This window comes from Pseudophryne corroboree, chromosome 1, assembly GCF_028390025.1.
Source record: "Pseudophryne corroboree isolate aPseCor3 chromosome 1, aPseCor3.hap2, whole genome shotgun sequence".
In the NCBI taxonomy this organism is placed as follows: Eukaryota; Metazoa; Chordata; class Amphibia; order Anura; family Myobatrachidae; genus Pseudophryne; species Pseudophryne corroboree.
The window spans coordinates 946,942,426-946,960,517 of NC_086444.1; the positions used below are offsets into that span (position 1 = coordinate 946,942,426).

Sequence of the window (18,092 nt, forward strand, 5' to 3'; positions counted from 1 at the left end):
CTATCATTTTATACCATGTGCCTGATAAATGCTAGCTAAAATCTGATTGGTTGCTATGGGCAACTTTTGACTTCTCCACTCTTTTAGAGGCTTCATACTTACTGCACATCTTCCCCTATGCCTCACAAGCAGTGATATTGCATCATAGAATTAAAAGCCTCTGACTTTTGGGCTTAGAGAACTGTATTTCTGCAGCGTGGTACACTGTGTTCCACAGGGAATACATCAGGGTGTAGAATTGAATCTTGATCCGAGGCACCAACAGGCTAAAGCTTTGACTGTTCCCAGGATGCATTGCACCGCTTCCTCTATAACCCCGCCTCAGGACACTGGAGCTCAGTTTGTAAGTTGGTGCCTGCAGAGCAGGTCACCTAACAGGGTGGCTGCGCTAGGCAGCCCTGAAAAGAGCTCATGTCGCCCGTCTTGTGGTGTCATTTACTCTGCCTGTCACCACTGTCACCTCACTGAAGGAACTGGCGGATAAGCGTGTGGAGGGATGCCTGAAAGTCTATTTACTCCCTTACCGGTGCTGTAGATAGACCCACTATAGCAGCCTTCTGTGCCGCAAAAAGGAATTGAAGCATGGGTTCAGGCATTAGAGGATGAGCTGCCTCAGGATATTTCTGACACTGACAGACAATATCTGTCTCATATTACCACCGCCTCCCACTATATTCAGGAGGCGTCCTCTGAGGCAGGTATAATGGCGGCCAAGGCGTCTACTATGTCTATACTGGCTCGCCGAATTCTGTGGTTGAGGTCCTGGAAGGTGGACCTAGACTCCAAAAATGACCTTGGAGGTGCTACCTTTTAAGGGAGACATCCTATTTGGGGATGATCTGAATAGGATTGTGACTGACTTGGCGTCTGCCAAGACTGTGTTTTTCCCAAGTACTAATCCTTCTGCTCCGAAGGCTGAGTATCACTTTTCGTTCCTTGCGTCCTCCAGGAAAAGCGAAGGGTCAGACGTACCTGAGTCAGGCTCGTACTTCCAAAGCCACTAAGCCCAAATCTAAACAATCCTGGGCTGCCCATCAGCCTGCTTCCAAACAGGACAAGCCCACTGCATGACAGGGCGGGCCTCCTCCTGGGGGATCACAGGGTGGGAGGCCAACTTCTACAATTCGCACAGGTCTGGTTAAAGACCACTTCAGACACGTGTCTTTCAAGAGACGTCCCCCTCGCCAGTTCTGCATGATGGTTCTTCCTTCAGATCCGTTGAAAGCGCAGGCTCTACACCTGGTTGTACAATCCCTCCTGGACACAGGAGTGGTAGTACCAGTACCTCTGTCCCAGAGAGGCAGAGGATACTATTCAACTCTGTTTCTAGTCCCGAAACCCAATGGGTCCTTCCGGCCTATACTCCATTTCAAATCTTTGAACAAATTTGTGAGAGTGTCCAAATTCCATATGGAAACCCTGCGCTCATTTCGCATCAGCAATATCTGCGATTTGCTATTGGCAACCTACATTATCAATTCCAGGCTCTGCCATTTGGATTAGCCACGGGCCCCCGGATTTCTACCAAGGTCATGGCCGTGATGACGGCCCTTCTCCGCCGTCAGGGTATCAGGATTCTGCCGTATCTGGACGACCTACTGATCCTGGTGAACTCCCAAGAGGTTCTTCTCAGTCATCTGGAACTGACGGTCCAATTCCTGCAAGCCCACGGGTGGCTCATCAACTGGAAGAAGGCGGCTACGTGGTCCTCAGTGAACATGTTCATTAGGTTCTAAGCCTTTGATGCTTCTGCCTCCCAGGATGCTTCCTTTGGACGCCGGGTTCCTGTGCCCGCTACGGTGCGTACCCTCCCATGAGGAACTGCTTTAGGACATCCCCGATGTATTCCCTGTGGAACACCATGTAACCCGCTGCAGAAAAGGAGATTTATGGTAGACTTACTATAGTTAAATCTCTTTCTGCGAGGTACACTGGGTTCCACAGGGCGCCCACCCTGACGCACTTAGTTTCTTTGGGTTTGTATGGCATTAGCCGCTGGTCCCTTCTCCTGTCGTGAGAATGTGTTTCTATGTGACTAACACCTGCCATCTCTTTTACCTGCTACTGCATTGGACTGGTTAACGAAAATTGAGCTTCAGTGTCCAGAGGTGGGGTTATAGAGGAGGCGGTGCAATGCATCCTGGGAACAGTCAAAGCTTTAGCCTGTTGGTGCCTCGGATCAAGATCCAACTCTACACCCCGCTGTATTCCCTGTGGAACCCAGTGTACCTTGCAGAAAGATTTAACTATGGTAAGTCTACCATAAATTTCCTTATATGCCTGCCTACATATAATATCAGCCCTATAAAGAGAGAGAACTGCAGTTTATCATCCTCAGGAGTGTTTTAACAGAGGAGGGGGTTTGTGTGCAGACTCCAGGAGGGCCTCCTCCTCTTCACAGCGAAGTAGACTCTGGCTTTTTGCACAGAGACCCACACATACAGTACATTGTATTGATGCCAGCAACATCTTCCCTATATCACAACTTATCTTCAGAAAGATAGGGCACAATAAAACAGTTGAATCCCCCCCCCCCCCCCCCCCAATAAGTTTAAATAGTAACAGCTCTCACGGAGACACTGCTCACAGGAAAGCAGCACATCACTGCCTCACTATTGTTGCCCATACACTAACAATCTACAGTCCCAATTGATCTGTGAAATTAAACATGTTGAAAAACCAGATTTAACAATCCCAATAGATTTGTGACCGAAATCTGCGATCTGTGAACCCCATACATTGCAGATTTATTGACACAACCATCTGCAAAATGTCAGATTGTCCCAATTGATTGCTGATGTATGGGCCCCTTATGACAGATATATCTGACAGAAAATTTTTCCAAAATGTCAAATTTACCGCATAATTCAAATGATTTCACATCAGAACTCACCATACATGACTTGTACAACGATGATCTATTCAAAGATTTTGAACAGGACTTCCCTGAGCATCCACTTCAGAATTAGCAAACATCTGTGCCACCCTGCATTGTCTCCACATAAAACTATATTGTCACAACAGGCCCATTTTATAAGATAGATATACCACTCTTGGGTGTGTGGTCACTTATAATCAGCGCCAATACTCAGACTGTCACCCACACCAGGACAATATTATACAAATATTACACACCAGGGGTTACTATTTAAGGGTAGCCGCTTATAAAGCAGCGTATGTTAGGGCACATAAAGCGTGAGGAGCAGACTGATAAGGTGCATCCGCAGGGTTCTGATGGCCCAAAAGGTGCATCTGGAGAGGTCTGACAGCACAAAAGTGGCACATTGAGAGGGCATTGAAAGGCCATGTAATGTGTGGTGGAACACAGAACAACCTCAACTGACAAAACAAGATAAAAGGGGATGAGTGTCCCTATGTGGTTGTTATGCACACCAGTGCCTGCAGGAATGTACTGGTGTTTGAACTGTTATGCACACCAGTGCCTGCAGGAATGTACTGGTGTCTGAACAGAGAGGGATGCAAAACAAATGAACTCACAGACAGACTGGGAAATATGACATAACGTACACAGAAGGTGATAGGGTAACAAAACCAACACAGAGTGAACAGAGAAGCCCAGAGGCTAAGAAACTGGGTGTCTCCCTAGTATTAGAAATGCTCAGATGGAAAAAGCAAGATGTTGTGTTTTAATACGTAGAGAACCCGAAATGCTGTTGCTAAGGGCAACAGCAAAACCCTAAAGGGTTACCAACGGGTGTGGCAGTAAACTCCTTGGTCAGAGATGGAATAATAGACACAAGGAGAGTCTCCACAATCCTAATTCTCACTTGCAGGGCCCAGGTACAGCTTACTGCCACTAAACTGACACATGGACACCCTGCACAGTGAGAGAGGATTAAGCAGGCAGGTCTGAAAGTACAGCCACAAACCTGCTGGGTTCACAGAATATCAAAAGAACCTCAGCAGGCTAAACGACTGACTTCAGTCTTACTGCTAGGTCTGGATTGGCAGAGTGTAGTACCAAATACCCAGGCCTATTTGCAGTAAGCAACAACAAATACAAAGCTACACAGTACTGGCTAACTTTCAGGAACTGACTAACCAACAAAGATTCAACAGCATCTGCTTAACCTGAGAAGAGGCCTTATAAAGCAGGTGCTGTCCACGCCCCCCTCAGACCTCACAGACTGTGAGCACAAAAACCAGCACCGGATCCCCTACCTGTAACCACTGCACAGCAAAAGACCCGAACCGGAGTATCAGCTGCGCTCAGGTTACTCCGCTAGCACTTGTCTCCCGGTTGCCATGACGACGTGGCAGCACAGGGCAGGAGACCCTAACAGTACCCCCCCTCTGACGAGGGGTCAAAGAACCCCTACCACCGGGTTTATCGGGGAACTGCGAGAAGAAAGAGCGTATCAGTCTGGGGGCATGAAGATCACAACTGCGCACCCACGACCGCTCCTCCGGGCCATACCCCTTCCAGTGCACCAAAAATGACAGCCGACCCCGAACCATCTTGGAGTCAAGAATCCTTTCAACAACAAACTCCCTCTGGCCACGTATCAGAAGAGGGGAAGGTCTTCCTCTGGAAGAAGGATTACTAATCGCCCGTTTTAAAAGGGAACAATTAAATGTTTTATTGATACCCAAAGAACGGGGCAGATCTAACTGAAATGCCACCGGATTGATAACCCTGGTGATCTTATAAGGGCCGATGAACCGGGGGCCTAACTTATGAGATGGCTGTCTCAACTTCAAATTCTTGGTAGACAACCAGACGAAGTCTCCTAATTTGAAGCTGCAGGGTCTTTTCCGCTTATCAAAAACCCTTTTGGTCACTAATGACACAGACACAAGGGCTTTCTTCACTTTCCTCCAAATACCTCTAAGGACCGAAACGACAGAGGAACCACCAGGCGTGGAGTCCAGGGGGTCAAAAGAATTGGCCTTAGGATGATGCCCATACACACAAAGGAAGGGAGAGATCCCTGTAGCAGAGTGAGCCGCGTTGTTATAGGCAAACTCCGCCATTGACAGATGAGCAACCCAGTCAGTCTGACACTTGGAGACATAACACCTGAGGAACTGCTCCAAGGACTGGTTCACCCTTTCAGTCTGCCCATTAGACTGCGGATGGTAGCCTGACGACAAGCTGACAGAAATCTGGAGATCGGAACAAAATGCCCTCCAGAATTTGGCCACAAACTGGGATCCGCGGTCAGAGACCACATCAAGTGGCAACCCGTGGAGACGCACAACATGCAGCATAAATAATTCAGACAGGCGTCTGGCCGATGGCAGCCCAACCAGTGGAACGAAGTGCGCCATCTTCGAAAACCTGTCAACGACAACCCAGATGGCCGTCATCCCCGAGGATTTGGGCAAGTCCACCACAAAATCCATTGAAATGTGGGTCCATGGCTTAGATGGAATAGAGAGTGGATGTAATGGGCCAACAGGAACCCCTCTAGGAGTCTTATTTCGGGCACAGATGTCACATGCCCGAACCCACTGATCCACATCCTTAGCCACCGAGGGCCACCACACCGCCCTAGATAGCAACTCCCGAGTTCTGGCAATACCCGGGTGACCTGCCGACTTCTTGGCATGGAATTCCAGGAACACTCGCTGTCTTAACCTAGGAGGCACAAACAAAAGACCTACCGGAAGGTCTGGAGGAGCCTGCTCCTGTGCTCTAAGGACTAATGACAAGAGGTCCTGGGTAATGCCCACTTTAATACATGATGGGGACACAATGGGCAACGGCTCCTCAGTGGTCTCCTGGATTGGAGCAAAACTCCGCGAGAGCGCATCAGCCTTGATGTTTTTTGACCCAGGGCGATATGTTATCAAAAAATGAAAGCGAGCAAAAAACAAAGCCCATCGTGCCTGCCTGGCATTGAGACGCTTCGCTGACTCTAAATATGCCAAATTCTTATGGTCGGTGAGAATTGAGACCACAAACTTAGCCCCCTCAAGCCAGTGTCTCCACTCCTCGAGTGCATCCTTAATAGCCAACAATTCCCGGTTACCCACGTCATAATTCATCTAGGCGAAAATTTACGGGAAAAGTAAGCACAGGGATGAAGGCGATTATCAGACACTCCCATCTGAGAGAGCACTGCCCCAATACCCATCTCAGAGGCATCCACCTCCACCACAAAAGGACGCTCTGGATCTGGGTGTCGCAGCACCTTGGCCGAGACAAATGCCCTTTTGAGACGGGCAAAAGCCGCTTTGGCCTCACGAGACCAGTGAGCAACATTCGCCCCTTTCTTAGTGAGTGCCACCAAGGGCGCCACTATAGACGAAAATCCAGCGATAAATCGTCTATAAAAATTTGCAAAGCCCAGGAAACGCTGAAGCGCCTTCAAACTAGTGGGCTGCACCCAATCCAGGACTGCCTGTACCTTGGAACCCTCCATTTGGAAACCTTCTGGGGAGATAATATATCCTAGAAATGCGATTTGCTGAACTTCAAATTCGCACTTCTCCAGCTTCGCCCCAAGCCGGTGGTCTCTGAGTTTCTGGAGGACTAAGCGTACATGCTTCCGATGTTCCTCCAGGGAATGGGAGAAGATTAGGATGTCATCTAAGTATACAACTAAGAATCTATCCAAATATTCCCTGAGCACATCGTTCATGAAATCCTGGAAGACTGCCGGGGCATTACAGAGCCCAAAAGGCATCACCAAATATTCATAATGCCCTGAGTGGGTATTAAAGGCAGTCTTCCATTCATCCCCCTCTCTTATTCGGATTAGATTGTACGCACCGCGTAGGTCAATCTTAGAAAAAATGGTGGCAGTACGAAGCTGGTCAAACAAGACCGAAATGAGAGGCAGTGGGTATGAGTTTTTAATCGTGATACGGTTCAATTCCCTGAAGTCGATGCAGGGTCGCAATGAACCGTCCTTTTTACCCACGAAGAAGAACCCCGACCCAACTGGAGACTGTGAAGGTCTGATAAATCCTTTAGCCAAGTTCTCCTGAATGTACTCTGCCATAGCCCGAGTCTCAGGACGTGACAGGGAGTACAACCTGCTCTTGGGAAGCTTAGCATTCGGCAACAAATCAATGGCACAGTCATAGGGGCGATGGGGAGGTAGTACCTCTGCAACTTTTTTGGAGAACACGTCCGCAAAATCTGCATAACACCCTGGCAATCCTGGCAAACTTAGCTGCGAGAGCCTGACTGGAAGGCTCAAGCAACTCCTGAAACAATCAGTACCCCAACTAAGAATCTCCCCAGAGACCCAGTCAAATTGAGGATTGTGGGCCCTTAACCAGGGTAACCCCAACACCAATGGGGCAAAAGTACAGACAGTCACATAAAAGGACAATTTTTCAGAGTGTGTGGCTCCAATAAACAAAGAAATCTGGCTAGTGCAAGAGGTAATTTTACCCTTGGATAATGGTTCCCCGTTTAACCCACAAATCTCAATTTCCGACGCCAAGGGTACTAAGGGAACAGAGTGTTTCAGGGCGAATTGGCGGTCCATAAAAACCCCGTCTGCCCCACTGTCCACAAAGGCCCCAGTCTTGACAGTTTGACCGAGGATCTTCAAGGTCACCGGAATGATAAAAGTCTTCTTGGGAAATTCTGACTTCTGGCCTGACAGGATATTTCCCATCACCCTCAGGCCCTGAAGTTTTCCGGCTTTTCTGGGCATGATACTACCACATGACCCTTATTCCCACAGTACAAACACAACCCCTGCTGTCTCCTCCGCGTCTTCTCACGCGAGGAGAGGCGGGTAGCCCCAATCTGCATAGGCTCCTCGGAAAATTCCTCAGAGTCTGGGGTTCCCTTGGGAAAGAAGGAAACCTCGGTCTCCCTTTCAAGCCTACGCTCTCTCAGCCGTCTATCCACCCGGATGGATAACTGCATGAGCTGATCCAAGCTATCAGGCAAGGGATATTGTACCAGTTGGTCTTTTATCTGGTTAGAAAGACCTCTTCGGTACTGGTGTCTCAGGGCTGGGTCATTCCACTGGGTATCATGGGCCAACCTCCGAAACTCCGTACAGTAAACCTCAACTGGCCTTCGCCCTTGCTTAAGGATCGAAATCTGAGCCTCGGCTGAGGCCGTCTTGTCAGGGTCATCATACAACATGCCCAATGCCGTAAAAAAAGCATCAACACTTTTAAGCGACGGACAGTCAGGCTGCAACCCATATGCCCAGACCTGTGGGTCTCCTTGTAGCAAGGAAATCACTATGCCCACCCGCTGAATCTCTGACCCAGAAGACTGAGGCCTAAGCTGGAAATATAACTTGCAGCTCTCCTTGAAACAAAAGAACTGCGAGCGATCTCCAGAAAAACGATCCGGAAGATTTACTTTCGGCTCCTTAACCCCTGAAGGTGCTGCTGCTGCGGGAGCTCCGCCAGCGGCCTGGGAGGTGTGCATTTTAATGGACAAATCATTAAATTGACGAGTCAGGACCTGCACCTGATCGACCACCTGTTGCAACGTATTTTGAGGGGTATGCTCCATATTCCCACAAAATTTCAACAGGAGTATTGGGCTGCTGAATATGTTATGCACACCAGTGCCTGCAGGAATGTACTGGTGTTTGAACTGTTATGCACACCAGTGCCTGCAGGAATGTACTGGTGTCTGAACAGAGAGGGATGCAAAACAAATGAACTCACAGACAGACTGGGAAATATGACATAACGTACACAGAAGGTGATAGGGTAACAAAACCAACACAGAGTGAACAGAGAAGCCCAGAGGCTAAGAAACTGGGTGTCTCCCTAGTATTAGAAATGCTCAGATGGAAAAAGCAAGATGTTGTGTTTTAATACGTAGAGAACCTGAAATGCTGTTGCTAAGGGCAACAGCAAAACCCTAAAGGGTTACCAACGGGTGTGGCAGTAAACTCCTTGGTCAGAGATGGAATAATAGACACAAGGAGAGTCTCCACAATCCTAATTCTCACTTGCAGGGCCCAGGTACAGCTTACTGCCACTAAACTGACACATGGACACCCTGCACAGTGAGAGAGGATTAAGCAGGCAGGTCTGAAAGTACAGCCACAAACCTGCTGGGTTCACAGAATATCAAAAGAACCTCAGCAGGCTAAACGACTGACTCCAGTCTTACTGCTAGGTCTGGATTGGCAGAGTGTAGTACCAAATCCCCAGGCCTATTTGCAGTAAGCAACAACAAATACAAAGCTACACAGTACTGGCTAACTTTCAGGAACTGACTAACCAACAAAGATTCAGCAGCATCTGCTTAACCTGAGAAGAGGCCTTATAAAGCAGGTGCTGTCCACGCCCCCCTCAGACCTCACAGACTGTGAGCACAAAAACCAGCACCGGATCCCCTGCCTGTAACCACTGCACAGCAAAAGACCCGAACCGGAGTATCGGCTGCGCTCAGGTTACTCCGCTAGCACTTGTCTCCCGGTTGCCATGACGACGTGGCAGCACAGGGCAGGAGACCCTAACAGTGGTGCAAGTAGAAATATTTTCTTAGTGGTACTGAGTGTGCCAAAAAATGGGTGTAGGCATGACTACATGACAATAGGAGGAGTGGCTACATTACACTAAGGTTGTGGCCACACAGCATAGTCCCTTTTCTTTGCACTCGGGAGGCAAGGCTAGAAATATATAGTAATAACCTATATAGTAATAACCCCAATATAATAGAAATATATTGTAATGCCTCCTAGTAAAATAGAAATATTTCTCTGGCTGGGTCCACAGGATTATCCACAGGATAACATTGGGATATTGTCGAGCGACAGCGAAAATGGCACCAACACGGTCACGAGCTTTCTGGCCTCCCAGGATGCATTGGGGCCTCCACTATATAGTCCGCCCACTGACTCAGTCAGATCAGTTTTTTGCTTGGTGCGTCAGGAAGCCGCATGGTCACAGGGCTGCTTTGAAAGCAGCCTTAAGTTTTCATTAATTTATTTTTATATATTTACTGTTTTGGTTTTTTGAGCGACTTATCTTAACAGCGTCTTAAACGCATATTAGAAAGAGTCGCTCCAACAACTCCCCACCGAGTCGCAACAACGCTTACCTTCGGGTATCAGTGCTGTCTCGACGGGCGTCTGTGTCGGAAGTTCTAGCAGGTCCAGCAGACGTGACCAGGCTGTGGCCGGAGCATGGGGAGACGGGGAGTCTATGGACTTCCTCTTACTAGAGGGGTCAGGACACAGCTACACTGATTTGGTGGAGACTACAAACAGTGTGTTGATGCGCCGAACATCCCGGTGTGACAGCGCTACGCTCTGGGGATCATAGGCGCCAGGACTAGGTGAGGCCGCGATCCTGGGAGTTTAAGTCAACAGGGGGTTTCAGACGCTCTCCTGGCCGTCCCTCCTCCGAGTTCATGGCCAGTTCCCGCGTGTCTCTCGTTTCATGAACAGAATGACCTCACTTCCGGCTCAGACGCTACCACGAGGGTACTCGGTCGCAGCTTAGACGCTGCGGTTGTGTACACTGGATATAAACCCGCCCAGACCGAGTCGCAGGCCTTTAGCGTCTGCATACACGTGGAGTCGCTCAGCGTCCGTGTCCGTTATCGGTTACCAAGAGCGGCAGTGTACACCAGTAGCGTCTGAATCCACTCAGCGTCTTATGAGCGTCTTTGCTTGGATATCGAAGTGTGGTGAGTCTCCCTGTATCCCGCTCTCCGGAGGCAGGGTATACAGTACTAAAAATTCCTTCTACTACTTAGTATGCATTGTTAATTTTTAGTACCTATTGCATATGAGACCTGTATATTACTGTGTTTTCTGCATGTTATGTTGAAAAAAAGAACCAGTTTCCTACTTTATGTATAAGTTATTATGGAGATTGTATTATCATATGACAATGTCTAATGCTTTAACATGTGACTGACTGCTAGTATACGTGCTGACTTTTCTGTGTAATGTCAGTCCTGTTCTGACCCTCAAATCAGGTGCACTGTGGTCAGATTGATTTCACCTCTATATACTGATTATAGGGTGTTTTTCAGTCACAAAATTGTGTAGTCAATAATCAGATAAAATGTCTGTGAGCGGCAAAAGTGATGAGGAGAATTTGTCAAGCAGTCCCATAGCCCTAACATGCTTATCTTGTAAGTCAGGGGTAATTGATATGAATCAATTGGCCACTTATGAGGGTTTGTGTGCAAACTGTTTCGCTTTTCAGCGAAGTAAAAAACAGGAGTTAGTTCAACCTCCAGTAGAGCCACCATGGAATATGTTCGCAAAGACTCTGTCTTCAATAGCGGACAGGTTAGCTCCGGTAGCACCACCTCATGGGTTATGTTACACTATGAACCCATACATGCAGCTCCCTTCCTATGGTTTGGTTCCAGTAGCTTCTACAAGCAACCAAGGGGCAGGTAAGACTAAGACAGATACGTCTGTATGGCAGACTACACAATATGATACATCGGATGATGATGCAGAAACAATAGATTCAACTCCGTATGATGATCAGTCGCAGAGCTTTAGTTCAGAAGATGTAGCTGAACTTATTAATGCAGTGAAGGCTGTGCTTTCTCTGGAAGAGCCAGCCAAGACAGCGTTAAAAGCAAAAGCACCTGTATTCAAACAAACAAAATCGGTGAAAACTGAATTTCCAGCGTCAGATGAGTTGACGGAAATGATGGATGAGTCTTGGGCAGCGCCCAGTAAAAAGTATAAGATTCCTAAGAGATGGGTTTTTATTATCCATTTCCTGCTGTGGATTGTTCGAAAAGAGAAGTTCCTCCAAAAGTAGATGCACATGTTCTGCGACTCGTGCATAAATCTGCTTTTACCACGGTCATCTACCTCATTGAATGATGTCACAGACAGAAGGGTAGAGAGCCTGTTGAAAAATATTTTTTCTCTTGTAGGAGCAGTGGTAAGACCTGCTATGGCTTCGGCCTGGGTAGCAAAGGCAATGGGCGAATGGATAGAGAAACTAGAGAATGACATCTCCTCTCCTACTAGGGAGCAAGAGGATCGTCTTTGCCGTTTAAGACAATCTGCCCAGTATTTAGAAGAAGCAGCAATTGATGTAGGCACTGTTGCTTCTAAAGCTTCAGCCTTGACAGTAGTCGCTCGCAGAGCAGTTTGGCTACGGACCTGGAAGGCGGATGCTGAGTCCAAGAAAGAATTGGAAGCATTGCCTTTCGTGGGTAATATATTATTTGGAAAACCTTTATCGGATATCCTAGAATCAGAGGCTGAATCGAAAAAGGTCAGATTTCCGGCTACCTATAACCCTAAGTCCAAGGGTTTAAAATTTCGCTCCTTTCGCTGGCAAAGCAAAGCGAAAGCTAAAGAGGAGCCTAAACAACCCCAGTTTAAATCCAGGGGTAGGAAGCAGTGGGCTAGCAAAAAGCCAGCTTCCAAACCTTAACAGAAACCCTCAGCCTGAAGAGACGGGCCTCCGCCTGGAGGATTCCAGGGTTGGGGGCCGACTCCTGCAGTTTGCACACATATGGCAACAGTCAACAGCAGATGCCTGGGTGCAGAAGGTAGTATCTCAGGGGTATGGGTTCCCATTCAGGAGGCAGCCTCCTCAAAGATTTTTTTGCACCAGCCCGTCTCGTATAGAGTCGAAGGCCAATGCCCTGCAAGAAGCAGTCCAAAAATTACTGCAGTCAGGTGTGATTGTCCCTGTACCTCCATCACAAAAGGGACAGGGGTATTACGCCAATCTGTTTCTAATCCAGAAACCAAATGGGTCATATCGACCAATTCTAAATCTGAAGATGTTGAACAACTACATATGGATTTCGAAGTTCCACATGGAGACGTTACGCTCCATAATGTTGGCTATGGAACCGGGAGACTATATGGTATCTCTGGATGTACGGGATGCTTACCTACATGTGCCTATAGCACTATCACATCAGTGTTACCTCAGGTTTGCCATCCTCAAGGAACACTTCCAGTTCCAAGCTCTGCCCTTCGGGCTAGCTACAGCACCCAGAGTGTTTACCAAGATCATGGTGGTTATGGCAGCTTGTCTGCGCAAGCAAGGGATAAGAATATTCCCATACCTAGACGACCTATTAATCTTAGCACAGTCGCTAGATTTACTGTTGAGCCATCTCCAACAGACGATAGTTTGTTTACAGAGACACGGGTGGCTCATAAATTGGGAGAAGTCGTCCCTGAATCCGTCACAGCGGATGGTTCATTTGGGAGCCATATTGGATTCAGACCTACAGAGAGTTCTCTTACCAGAGAAGAAAATAGTCCAGGTGCAGGTCATGGCTCAGGAAGTGTTGCAAGCCCAGACAATGTCAGTCCATGCAGCAATGCGACTGTTGGGTCTGATGGTATCAACCTTCGACATGGTGGAATATGCGCAATTCCACTCCAGACCGTTGCAGCACCTTATTCTGACCAAATGGAATGGAAATCATCAGACGATAAAGAAGCAGATGATAAAGATTCCAGTAAATGTAAAAAGGTCTCTAGCATGGTGGCTACAGGCAGACCATTTAAACAAGGGGAGACCCTTTTGGATAAAAGAGTGGCAAGTCCTGACAACAGACGCCAGCCTGCAAGGCTGGGGGGCGGTACTCGGAAGCCTATGGTTCCAGGGAAAATGGACCGCAAGGGAAAGTCGCCTGCCGATAAATCTGTTAGAAATAAGAGCCATTTACTTGGCTCTGGTCAGGCAGAGGACAATCTACAAGGAAGACCAGTCCAGATCCGCTCAGACAATGCGACGGCAGTAGCATACCTCAATCATCAAGGAGGAACTCACAGCAAGAGTCTGATGGAGGAAGTAACCCCCATTCTGAAATGGGCAGAACTCCATCTCCCAGCATTGTCAGCAGTATTTGTCCCTGGTGTACTAAATTGGGAAGCAGATTTTCTCAGTCGGCACACCATTCAGGAAACCGAATGGGCACTACACCCAGAAGTGTTTCAGACACTGGTGAACAGATGGGGTCTACCGGAGAGAGACCTTATGGCGTCTCGTCTAAACAACAAAGTTCCGAGGTACGATCAAGAACAAGGGACCCAGGAGCGGTCCTGGTAGACGCACTGTCGGTAGAATGGAGGTTTCGGCTGGCATATCTGTTCCCTCCAATATCTCTGTTACCCAGAGTAGTGAGAAAGATAAAACAGGCAAAGGGAGCAATCATTCTAATAGCTCCAGCTTGGCCAAGAAGGCATTGGTACACAGATCTGTTGAGAATGTCCGTGGAAGCACCGATACTGCTCCCTCAACGTCCAGATCTGTTAATGCAGGGTCCTTGTTGTCACAGTCATCTGGATCGCCTGTCTTTGACGGCGTGGCTGTTGAAACCTCTATCTTAGAGGCTAAAGGATTTTCAAAGCAAGTAATCCAAACCATGCTTAGAGCAAGAAAGCCTTCTTCGGCCCTGTGTATCATAGAATATGGCAAGCCTATATTCATTGGTGTTCTGGAAAAAATTACAGTCCGAGATCCTTTAAGGTAGCTAGAATTTTGGATTTCCTGCAGGCAGGATTGGATAAAGGGTTGAAGGTTGCTTCCTTGAGGGTGCAAGTATCAGCGTTGACTGTATGGTTTCAGCAGAAGATTGTGACCTACAGGATGTACGTACGTTTTTCCAAGGAGTAGTACATATTCAACCTCCATTTGTTCCTCCTGCAGCTCCCTGGGATTTGAATTTAGTTCTTAAATTTCTCCAGGGTCCTTTGTTTGAACCACTTCAGAGAACAGATCTTAAGTGGTTAACGGTTAAAGTTCTTTTTTTTACTGGCAATGGCGTCAGCCAGAAGAGTGTCAGATTTAGGAGCATTATCATGTAAGTCTCCTTTCCTAAGTTTTTTTCCAGACAGAGCAGTTCTCAGAACGAGATCTAGTTATCTTCCAAAGGTGGTATCAAAATTTCACCTGAATGAAGAGATTGTAGTCCCAGCTTTTCAGGTATCGGGACTATCTGCGGGAGAAGCGTCGCTGGACGTGGTCCGGGCTTTAAAAATCTACATAGATCGTACTAGTGCCATCAGGAAAACAGATTATCTCTTCATCCTCTACGGATTCCATAGAAGAGGATGGCCTGCTAGTAAACAGACGCTGGCGAGATGGCTCCGAATGGTAATATCTGAAGCTTATTCTCATGCAGATCTCCCTATTCCGGCTAATGTCTCTGCACACTCTACACGTAAGGTAGGTCTTTCTTGGGCAGCACAACAGGGTGCATCAGCTGAACAGATATGTAGGGCAGCCACATGGTCTTCCATAAACACATTCATCAGACATTATGCCTTGGATACTTTTGCCTCTCATGACGCAGACTTCGGGCGAAAGGTCCTCCTGTGCAATCAGGAGCGTCCCCACCACTAAAATGGCTTTGGGAATCCCAATGTTATCCTGTGGATAATCCTGTGGACCCAGCCAGAGAAATGAACGTTATGGTAAGAACTTACCGTTGATAATGTGATTTCTCTTATGTCCACAGGTATCCACAGCGATCCCACCCTGACGCATCTGATTTGAGGATCTAGACAATGACTAAAACCTCTTCCTTCTTGTATGGAAGGGTGTGCATGTGTGTTCTTATCGCCTGTACAGGTCTCTACCTAATGTTCCTGCCTAAAATCGCTGTGGAAAGAACTGATCTGACTGAGTCAGTGGGCGGGACTATATAGTGAAGGCCCCAATGCATCCTGGGAGGCCAGAAAGCTCGTGACCGTGTTGGTGCCATTTTCGCTGTCGCTCGACAATATCCCAATCTTATCCTGTGGATACCTGTGGACATAAGAGAAATCACGTTATCAACGGTAAGTTCTTACCATAACGTTCATGTTGTAATGCCACCAATTTAATAAAAATACATAGTAATGCCCCCTTTATAACAGGAATATATACTGTAGTAGTGCTCTTGGTATAATAGAGGTGTCCCACATTCCAATAGAAATATATAGTAATGCCCCATAATAATAGATAGATAAAGTTGTGTCCCACATTACGATAGAAATACATAGTAATGACCCCATAATAATAGACCTATGTAGCAGTGTCCCACATAACAAAAGAAATATATAGTAATGACCCATAATAATAGAAATATATAGTACTGTCCCACATTACAATAGACATATATAGTAATGACCCATAATAATAAACATATATAGTAGTGTCCCACATTACAAAAGAAATATATAGTAATGACCCATAATAGAAATACAGTGGGGCAAAAAAGTATTTGGACAGCCACCGATTATGCAAGTTGACCCACTTAAAAAGATGAGAGGTCTGTAATTTCCATCATTGGTACACTTCAACTGTGAGAGACAGAATCTGAAAAAAAACAACAGGAAATCACATTGTATGATTTTTAAACAATTTACTTGTTTATTCTTGTGGAAAATAAATACCAAGCAGCAAGATTTCTGACTCTCACAGAAGCTCTTCTATCCTCCACTCGTTACCTGTATTAATGACACCTGTTTGAACTGGTTATCTGTATAAAAGACACCTGTCCACACCCTCAAACAGTAAGACTGCTACCTCTCCACCATGGCTAAGACCAGGGAGCTGTCTAAGGACACCAGGGACAAAATTGTAGAGCTGCACACGGCTGGGATGAGCTACTCCACAATAGGCAAGCAGCTTGGTGAGAAGAGATCAACTGTTGGCGCAATTATTAAAAAATGGAAGAAATACAAGATCACTGACAATCTCCCTCGGCCTGGGGCTCCATGCAAGATCTCACCTCGTGGGGTATCAATGTTCTTGAGAACGGTGAGGAATCAACCCAGAACTACACGGGGGGACCTGGTCAATGACCTCAAGAGAGCTGGGACCACAGTCACAAAGGTTACCATTAGTAACACACTACGTCGTCATGGATTGAAATCCTGCAGCACCCAAAAGGTCCCCCTGCTTAAGCCAGCACATGTCCAGGCCCATCTAAAGTTTGCCAGTGACCATCTGGATGATCCAGAGGAGGATTGGGAGAATGTAATGTGGTCAGATGAGAGCAAAATCAAACTTTTTGGTTTATACTCCACTCACCGTGTTTGGAGGGAGAAGATTGATGAATGGCATCCCAAGAACACCATACCCACTGTGAAGCATGGGGGTGGAAACATCACGCTTTGGGGCTGCTTTTTTGCAAAGGGGACAGGACGACTGATCCGTATTAAGGAGAGGATGAATGGGGCCATGTATCGTGATTTTTGGGGCATAAACCTCCTTCCCTCAGTAAGAGCATTGAAGATGGAATGTCTTATAGCATGACAATGACCCCAAACACACCGCCCGGGCAACTAAGGAGTGGCTCTGTAAGAAGCATTTCAAGGTCCTGGAGTGGCCTAGCCAGTCTCCAGACTTCAACCCAATAGAAAATCTGTGGAGGGAGTTGAAAGTCTGTGTTGCCCGGCGACAGCCCCAAAACATGACAGATCTAGAGAAGATCTGCATGGAACTACAGTGTGTGCAAACCTGGTCAAGAACTACAGGAAACGTTTGACCTATGTAAATTGCCAACCGAGGTTATATTACAAAGTATTGAGTTAAACTTTTTGATTGTCCAAATATTTATTTTCCGCAAGAATATACAAATTGTTTAGAAATCATACATTGTGATTTCCTGGTTTTTTTTTTCAGATTCTGTCTCACAGTTGAAGTGTACCTATGATGGAAATTACAGGTCCATGGTGTATAGACGGGCTCCGCAGAAGACATGGGCACTATAAAGAATTTTAGAATGGGTGTGCACTGGCTCCTCCCTCTATGCCCCTCCTCCAGACCTCCGTTAGATCCTGTGCCCAGAGGAGATTGGGTGCATTACAGGGGAGCTCTCCTGAGTTTCTCTGAAAAAGAATTTTGTTAGGTTTTTTTATTTTCAGGGAGCACTGCTGACAACAGGCTCCCTGCATCATGGGACTGAGGAGAGAGAAGCAGACCTACTTAAGTGATAGGCTCTGCTTCTTAGGCTACTGGACACCATTAGCTCCAGAGGGTGTCGGAACGCAGGTCTCCCCTCGCCGTTCGTCCCAGAGCCGCGCCTCCGTCCTCACAGAGCCGGAAGATAGAAGCCGGGTGAGTATAAGAAGAAAAGAAGACTTCTTAGGCGGCAGAAGACTTCAGATCTTCCCTGAGGTAAGCGCGCAGCGGTAACGCTGCGCGCCATTGCTCCCACACACTAGCAGGCACTGATGGGTGCA

The 18,092-nt window shown here is 47.2% G+C and overlaps 1 protein-coding gene across 3 annotated transcripts in view; it reads left to right on the top strand.

The window, feature by feature from the left end:
• USP38 (ubiquitin specific peptidase 38) overlaps positions 1–18,092 on the top strand; it is a 115,088-nt gene that overhangs the window by 77,597 nt on the left and 19,399 nt on the right. The gene's annotated exons all lie outside the window — the stretch shown is intronic.